The following is a 9,760-nucleotide window of genomic DNA, read 5'->3' as shown; positions in this document are numbered from 1 at the left end:
AACTGTTTTCGCCGAGTGCATTTTGATTCGGAGCATTTTAAAATCGTACCTCACATCTGATGCCGCCGTCTACTACCTACATGGCTGGACCTCACATCTGATGCCGTCGTCTACTACCTACATGGCTGAACCTCACATCTGATGCCGTCGTCTACTACCTACATGGCTAAACCTCACATCTGATGCCGTCGTCTACTACCTACATGGCCGGACCTCACGAGGCCGTTGGCCAGCCACATCTTGATGCTGCCGTCCACTCCTCTTGGCTGGTACTCACTGGGCCGATACCAGTCACATCTGAAGCCGTCGTCCTCTAGCTACATGGCTGAATCATCTACTCCGCCATTCGCGGCACTCAGTGTTCGTTCCTCATAACTAAATACGTTCTTATTATTTTAGACAGGGTAGATAGATTCTACGTTCTGGTCGATGGGGGTAAGTTTACACCTTTTTGTATTTCGCTGTGAAATTTATCAAATATATCTTGTTACGGCCAGTCCAAAGTATAACCAAATTATTTTCATTCTGTAACCTTGCAACTTCCTTTCAAACATCATGTAGATGGGATATATTTTTCCCCGCCCTGAAGGGAGAATTATGCTCTACCGGCGGATGGTCGATTTGGCGAGTTCTTTTCCAGTTTAACCACTGGAAGGGACTCTGGCGCGTTGGTTTTCAAAGACCAACAAAGTCAAATTTGGCCACCCTCCTTACATTCAACATAACAGTCAATAATGTACTTAAGAAACCAAATACATAAACAGCCTATTAACTCAACTATGGGCTAAGTAAGTATCATAACATTGTGTCAATACAAATTCATAACATGGCGCATCAACGTGGTTGGTTCGTATTTGTTCTTATTATTTGATTTTGAATCGAAGTTGCAAGCATTTTAGTAATCATGTGTATTTGTTTTGTTTCGACGTGTCTCACATAAAACATAACCTATAAATGTTATTAGGTACATAAATGTCAGTCAACAGTGCGAACTTATTAAAGTGCCATCAGTACAACCAACATAAATAACGATTTGTACGCATTATTATAATTTATTTTTATTTTACGGGCAATATTATTTTATTTTACGGGCAACACAATACTATGTGTCAACTTGACAGCTAGGAATGTCAAGCGTAAACAAACATCGCGATTTTGACAACAACTGTCAAAATAATAATACACTTTGAAAGTTTCGATAATTATGTTATGCAACCAATACTATACAGTGCTTATAAGTGCATTTAATTATATATTTGCCTCGCGGGAGTACAATATATTCATAGCTATCGTCATTAGCTAATTTATAATCATTTTGTATTCAATACTTGCGGTTTTATAATTAAACTTTTCAAGATGTCGACCTTAATAGATAACATCAATGGTAAAACGAAGGAGGAATTGTCTTCGGACCTTTTATCCAGAAATATTACACCGGACAGTACATTAGAGGAAATGCAAACTCAGGCCAGAAGGCATAACAAAAATATTAAGATTTCAAGAGTTTTAGAGCATCACGAGGGGAATGTTAACCCAGACAATGACAACGAATTTGGGACAAATTACATAAAATATACTAAAGTAATATATAACGAATCACATCCTTCCTCTTCTTCATCCTTAAGTACTATTAATGATTGGAAGATTAAATTTGATGGAAATAGTTGCGTAAGGGACTTTATAATTCAAATAGAAGAAAAATGTAGAACTAGGAACGTCAGTCATGTTGACTTAGTAAGATGTTTTCCTGATATTTTAGAGGGTTTGGCCTTATTATGGTTTAGGTCCATCTATACTCCCGAATTAACTTGGATTGAATTATCTACATTACTTATAAAACAATTCGAAACAAATATTAAACAAATAGAATTAAAGTCACAACTTTTCTCTATGAAACAACCTGCCGGTATGTCTGCTTTCGAATTTACGTTGAGAATGCAGAAGCATAACAACATGCTTGATGCCAAATTACCTACCTCTGAACTATTACAATTATGTATGACGGCATTATTACCTACTTATATCAACCTTCTTGCGTCTCGGGACTTCAATTCTTTTTCAGAATTAACCGAAGCTACAAATAAGTTGGAGTCTTATTCAACGTCTAATTCAAGGGAAAATAAATCTTCTTCTTCTTTTTACAATACTCAACTTAAAGATAATACAAAAAATTATTATACCAATTCACGGGGTAATAATAATTTCAATTTTAATCATAACCCTTCTTATCGTGGTACCCACACTAATCGTTCAACGGATCTTAATTATAAACAAAATAATAATAATAATAATAAACAACATAATGCCAATTATTCTAAAAACAATAATAATTCTCGGGTTTTTTATAACCATCATTCGAAAAAACCAACTTCCAATGATAATAGAGAAAAGGAGATGTGTCATACTGAATCAAATTCCTCAGGGAACAATATTTATTGTTCTTTTTGTAAATTAAGGGGGCATCTACTATCGGAATGTAGGAAGAAGAGTCACAACAACTCTAAACCTAGGGTTGCTTCTTTAAAATATAGAGAATCAAAAAACTAAATGTGAGTCGCTCTGTTCACGCGCCTTCCTTTGCGCAGAGGAAATGCGAGTGGCAGAGTTGGCTCCGTTTGGTTAGACAGTTTCTTTCGGGCTCGAGTTCTGAGGTGGAGGTACCGCCGCCGAAGGATTCCGAGCTTGAAAGGGATAATCGACCTTTTGCGGATATCTTTATTGGAAATAATTTTTATAAAGCACTACTTGACAGTGGTTCTTCAATCTCCTGTTTAGGAGGAGATATTCATTTAGTTTTCTTAAAATTAGGTTATAAATTAGTTAATATTGATTTCAATATTTCTACAGCTGATGGAACAAATCAGCGTGTTTTAGGTACAATGACATTGCCAGTTACGTACAAGTCTATAACACATAATGTACTTTTCTACGTCGTCCCTTCTTTATCTCCTAATTTTATTTTAGGAGTAAATTTTTGGAAAGTGTTTCAAGTCGCGCCGGAACTCTTTCCGAAAGAACCCAATCCTCAACGAACGGGTCATATCAATGAGTTGAGAGCTATTCAGCCAACCTCTTCCTTATCCAAGGAGGAAAATAAAACTCTTACCAAAATTATTAAGAAATTTTAATCCATTTCTTTTGAAAAGAAAGGTTTAGGGTTAACACACTTAGTCAAACATAAAATTATTACTACGGGTCCTCCGGTTAAACAACGATATTACCCTCTTTCTCCTGCTAGACAGAAACAATTAGATAATGAAGTAGATGAAATGCTCAAATTAGGAGTCATCCGTCCTTCACGCTCACCTTGGTCTAGCCCAGTATTAATAGTCACAAAGAAAGATGGAACGGGTCGTTTTTGCCTCGATTCCAGAAGGATCAATAATCTTACAATTAGGGACAGTTATCCGTTGCCGTATATCTCTCGCATACTTGACAAGCTCGGTGGAGCCAGATATATCAGCTCAATAGATTTGTCAAAGGCTTTTTGGCAGATCGCCCTAGACAAAGATTCGTGTGAAAAGACAGCTTTTGTCGTGCCCGGTCGCGGTTTGTTCGAATTCACTCGGATGCCTTTCGGGTTAAAAAACGCTCCGAGTGAACTCCAAAGACTAGCAGACGCTCTGTTTGGACCAGAGTTCGATGAGAACGCATTTTGTTATTTGGATGACCTAATCTTAGTGTCTGAAGATTTAGAATCTCATTTTAAACTGTTAATTAAAGTTTTTGAACGGTTAAGAGATGCGGGTCTCACGATTAATTTAAAAAAATGTGAATTCTGTAAGTCAGAACTTAAATACTTGGGATATATGGTGGATTCCAAAGGTCTTCGCACCGACCCAATTAAGATAGAAAGTATAAAAAATTTTCCAATTCCTAAAAATGCTAAAGGAATAAGAGCTTTTCTCGGGCTATGTGGTTATTTTAGACGTTTCATAAAAGGATTCTCTAGTATAGCTGCTCCCCTGTCAAAACTTACTGGATCAAAAAAAGGAATAAGTTTATTTAAATGGTCGAAAGAAGCTGAAACAGCGTTTAGTAAATTAAAGGAAGCACTTACGACTGCTCCTGTCCTTAGTTGTCCAGACTTTACTAAGCCTTTTGCTATTCATTGTGACGCAAGCTCTGTGGGTATAGGTGGCGTCCTTATACAATCAATTGAAGGGATAGAACACCCTATCGCTTATTATTCTAGGTGCCTTAATACACATGAACGTAATTACGGTATCACAGAGCGTGAACTGTTAGCAGTATTAGACTCGGTCACACATTTTAGACCATATATAGAAGGGGCACATTTTTCTGTTATCACTGACCACTCTAGTTTAAAATGGTTAGGATCTTTATCGAACCCTAGTGGACGTCTTGCACGTTGGAGTTCTCGCTTATCTCAATTCTCCTTCGATGTTATACATCGTAAAGGCACACAACACATCGTCCCGGACGTACTTTCGAGAATGGACCAAGCTACAATAGCAGTCATTGAATCTAATTTGTCCACCGATAAGTGGTGCACAGATATCTGGAGAGGCTGCAAAGAATGTCCTCAGCGTTTTCAAAACTTTCAGATACGTGAAAATGAATTGTTTCGTCACACAAAAACCCGTTTACCTCTGTGTGAAGATACTTCTTGGAAAAAAGTAGTCCCTCTGGAAAACAGAAGGGAAATTTTGTCAGACTCACATGAATCCTCTCGTGCTTGTCACCCAGGAGTCTTTAAGACTTATAAAAAATTACAACTCCGTTATTTCTGGCCAAATATGTACAAAGAGGTGAAACAATTCGTAAATCAATGTGCCGTCTGTAAAGCACACAAAATTAGTACAGCCCCGCCTAATGGAATTTCTTCAAATTATAAAAAAGTTACGAGACCTATGCAGATGTTATCAGTGGATCTAGTAGGCCCTCTGCCTAGAAGTTATTCAGGTTTTACAGTTATATTATCATGCGTGGATGTTTTCTCTAAATATACCTGGTTATTCCCGCTACGCCAAGGAACCGCGAGAAGTATTATTAAAAATTTAGAGGAAAATATTTTCCTTGTACACGGAGTACCGCGTACCATTGTATGTGATAATGGGAGACAGTTCATTTCAAAAGAATTTAAAGAACTATTACAAAGTTACAATATAAGCTCTCCATTTTACAATTCACTGTACACACCTCAGAACAATGTTGTTGAAAGGTATAATCAAACCTTAGGCACGGCACTATCAATATTAGTGGAATCAGATCATCGAAATTGGTCCAAATTTCTCCCACAAATTCAATCGGCAATGAATAATACCGTAAATTGTACTACAGGATTTACTCCTTTCTTTGTTATGCACGGTAGAGAACAAATATTTGATGGGGATCTCCACCGTAATCCATTAGCAGATGAAGTATCCAGTCCGCAAGATTCCTCTCATCTCAAAATTTACACTGACAGATTAAATGGACTGTCCACAATTTATGAACAAGTCTCAAACGCTCTTTTTGCAGCATTTAAAAAAGGCGCTAATCACTACAATTTACGGAGAAGAAACGTTACCTTTCAGGTCGGAGACGTAGTCTGGAGAAGAAACTTTGTATTATCCAATGCTTTGAACTATTTTTCACAAAAATTGGCACCTCGTTTTGTTCAAAATATTGTTGTTAAAAAAAAATCAGACCTAGTCTATACACTGGCTGATTTAAATGGTAAGGAAACTGGTGACTTTCATGTCAAAGATATAGTAAAATCAGATAACATACCAGTTTAGACTTCTACCATAAAGTATCGTGTGGAGACTGGCCATCTTTACAGGTGCTATCTTTAAATAAATCTTCTGAATACTGCTCATTTCAGTTCGGCCTGATCATCCGGATTGCTATGACCAGTATTTGTTAATAAATATACATATTTTTAAGTTCGTCCTTTACGGAAAATTAATTTTACTCCAGTTGATTACTCGAGTATAATTTCTCATTAGAATAATAAGTTAAAATTTTGTAGATTATAAAATATACATATTTTTAAGTTTGTCCTTCACGGAAAATTAATTTTACTCCAGTTGATTACTCGAGTATAATTTCTCATTAAAATAATAAGTTAAAATTTGGTAGATTATAAAATATATATACAAATGTGAGATGCTTCGAAACACAAATACATAACATGGCATACATAAATACATACATATTTCTGGTCACGATCAGTTCAACTTAGCTCATATTTATTTTTAAGTTTATTTTTATGTCAACTTGGATTATACGACGATATGAACCCGCATATCCTCTTGTATTCTAAGCTTAATATCATATGAACTGTGTTCATATACCTTTATATTGTATTACTTTAAGTAAGAACTTATGGAGTTATTCGCCCAGTATTTCAAGATGTTCCGAGTTTAAATATATTGTGCTTACATAGGTCTCATTGCCCATTTGTCTATGTAAGTATCTTTACTATTACAAAAAATTCTTGTTAAGTTTCTATAAACAAGTTACTACTGAACTAATATTAATAAATTTATATAATATTAAAACTTCATCATTTGAAAAATGTAAATCAATCCTAAAAATAAATTAGTGATTGATTGGTTCCTGTGAGAACCTCGGTAATTAGTTACACTAATACTACAATTTACAAATTGAACCCTCGGGGACAAAAGACGAATACTTAATTGATTGGCACCATTTTTAACGATGGTTGTAGACTATTTATAGCACCATTTATTTACGATGGTCGCTAACAATTCTATTGGCACCATTTTTAACGATGGTTGTTTACTAAATAATGTGGCATCATTTTTGCGATGATTGTAAGACTATTCATAACACCATTCATTTACAATGGTTGGTTATATCCTGTATTTCATATACCAATGGTAAAATAAACTTATATGTTGTTTTCTATTGTATAACTGTCAGAAAAACTAAACCCACGAGACCAGTTTAGGGAGTTAGATAGGAATACTCTTCTATAGAGGAACTCTTCTTTTCCAAAATGGATTTAGAATCAGTGATAAAGTGCAGATGGTACACCATCTACGAGTGTAGCCTACTTTGGCTTATTTAAAAAAGTGAATCTGAACAGTGATGCTTTGTGCATATTTAATGTTTTGATGTATATTGATGTCATGCTTTAGTGATAATATTTGTATACTAATTTTAAGTTCTATTCTGTTATAGATGCTACGTCTACGGTAGTCCCAGACGAGAGTCAGAATACATCACCCAGCGTCGTACATGCTGCGGGTGATTACGGGCCCCGTCCACGTATCTTCTTACTGCTAATTGTGTACAATTTAAGGTCTTTATTTCTAAGTTCTGATTTTGTTATATCTAATACTCTGAACTTCAATTGGATGCGCCGCAGACTCATCCATCATGTCTTACGCATGATGGGCGCGACTGATTTTGTGACACACCCTTTTGCAAGCATACTATTACTTTTAGTACATTTCTGCTATATAACTCGTTTTTTTATGTTATTATATCATGTATGTTTTAGGAACCCATCAGACCAAGTTAGGGTATCTCTTAGCTCAGGCTTTTATTTTGTTCTCCTTGTGTTTGAGGGCAAACACGTTGGGGGCGACCGGGGTAATGTTATGAAAATAACATACGATTATTACTCTAAGTAGGAACCTGTCAAATCTGTGATTTATCTTGTCTATTGTTTATGCTCTGGCAACAAGGAACTTTAACAGGAAGTGAGAAAAAATTCAAGATGGTGGCACTTCCCGGCCGGTGAGAGAGGAGAGACAGGCTGTCCGGTCGGGGGGTCAATTATTATTTCTGGAGGTCTGAGGATCTAATCGAAAGTTATTTCATGGATTTGCGATTAATACCGAAATGTTCAGTTTGTGCTTCGAGATTAGAAGTCTAGTCATATTTCCCACGAGTGGAATTCGCCCCGGGTGGCGTGAATAATGAAAACGTTTTTACCATGTGTGGCCGTGGGGGTAATCATAGTTTATCCAAGCGATCGGTGATTATTTCTGCCGATAAACTGTTTTCGCCGAGTGCATTTTGATTCGGAGCATTTTAAAATCGTACCTCACATCTGATGCCGCCGTCTACTACCTACATGGCTGGACCTCACATCTGATGCCGTCGTCTACTACCTACATGGCTGAACCTCACATCTGATGCCGTCGTCTACTACCTACATGGCTAAACCTCACATCTGATGCCGTCGTCTACTACCTACATGGCCGGACCTCACGAGGCCGTTGGCCAGCCACATCTTGATGCTGCCGTCCACTCCTCTTGGCTGGTACTCACTGGGCCGATACCAGTCACATCTGAAGCCGTCGTCCTCTAGCTACATGGCTGAATCATCTACTCCGCCATTCGCGGCACTCAGTGTTCGTTCCTCATAACTAAATACGTTCTTATTATTTTAGACAGGGTAGATAGATTCTACGTTCTGGTCGATGGGGGTAAGTTTACACCTTTTTGTATTTCGCTGTGAAATTTATCAAATATATCTTGTTACGGCCAGTCCAAAGTATAACCAAATTATTTTCATTCTGTAACCTTGCAACTTCCTTTCAAACATCATGTAGATGGGATATATTTTTCCCCGCCCTGAAGGGAGAATTATGCTCTACCGGCGGATGGTCGATTTGGCGAGTTCTTTTCCAGTTTAACCACTGGAAGGGACTCTGGCGCGTTGGTTTTCAAAGACCAACAAAGTCAAATTTGGCCACCCTCCTTACATTCAACATAACAGTCAATAATGTACTTAAGAAACCAAACACATAAACAGCCTATTAACTCAACTATGGGCTAAGTAAGTATCATAACATTGTGTCAATACTTATTCATAACAACGTTCATCAGATAAACTGTAAAAAAAAAATAAAGTAATAAATAACAAAATAAATATTTCACAACACAATAATTTCATCGAAAATCTTAAATCCGTTTCACCTTTCTACATTTTCTATATTCTCCTTAAGAGTATAATCCTTAGATAATGCCTTTTCAGATTGTTTGTGGAAGCTAGAAAAAAATAAAATCATTGATTATAACTGCACTTCAAGTGACCTTTTAAATAACAGTAAAGGACTCAAATGATTTTATTATTACCTCCGTGCTTTAACATCTTTACAAGACTCGGGCAAAGCATTCTGTAGCGGAGTATAGATTTCACATCTGAAACATAATTAAAGAGTTTATTGAAAATAGAACACCTAGGTACGGTTAGTCAAAAAACGTACAATAACGTTAATTCTGGGTAGAAATTGTACAGTTGACATTCAGGACAGGTTCACTCCCTCCTCCTCAAAAAAGACCCTCTATACAGCATTCTCAAAGATGACACAGGCTTTGAGAGAAATTATTTTCTTCAGGGCCTCCTTTCGACATAAAAAAATAACATCATTGAACTAAATTAAATTCCCCACAGTTTCAGAACTTTCAATAACTGTTTTCGCTCGCGCGTTCATTATTTTTCTGGATTCCACGTTCGAGTATTGTTTTTTGAAACAGATGGCCCATATATTATTATTACATATTATATTATATTTCGAATATCGTTGCAGTGTCAATCATTAGAGAAGATGTAAAGTGACGTATGTGTTTTTGTACGTAGAAAGTTAATTCACAAATAAATCACGATCATATGGTAATCCTCAACAAGCAAACTAAATCAATAAAAACTTACCCAGTAATTTCCAATGCATTGGAATTAGTTTTATTTCCCAAAGTACGTATTCTGAAAAAAAAAATTAAAATTTTATAACTTTTTACTACACAATACATAAATAAAAATATTAATTAATTT

The sequence above is a fragment of the Hesperophylax consimilis genome, chromosome 19 (genome assembly GCF_061612785.1).
Source record: "Hesperophylax consimilis isolate HC1 chromosome 19, BYU_Hcon_1.0, whole genome shotgun sequence".
Classification (NCBI taxonomy): Eukaryota; Metazoa; Arthropoda; class Insecta; order Trichoptera; family Limnephilidae; genus Hesperophylax; species Hesperophylax consimilis.
The sequence above is the reverse complement of the archived record's forward strand: the minus strand, read 5'-3'. Positions refer to the sequence as shown.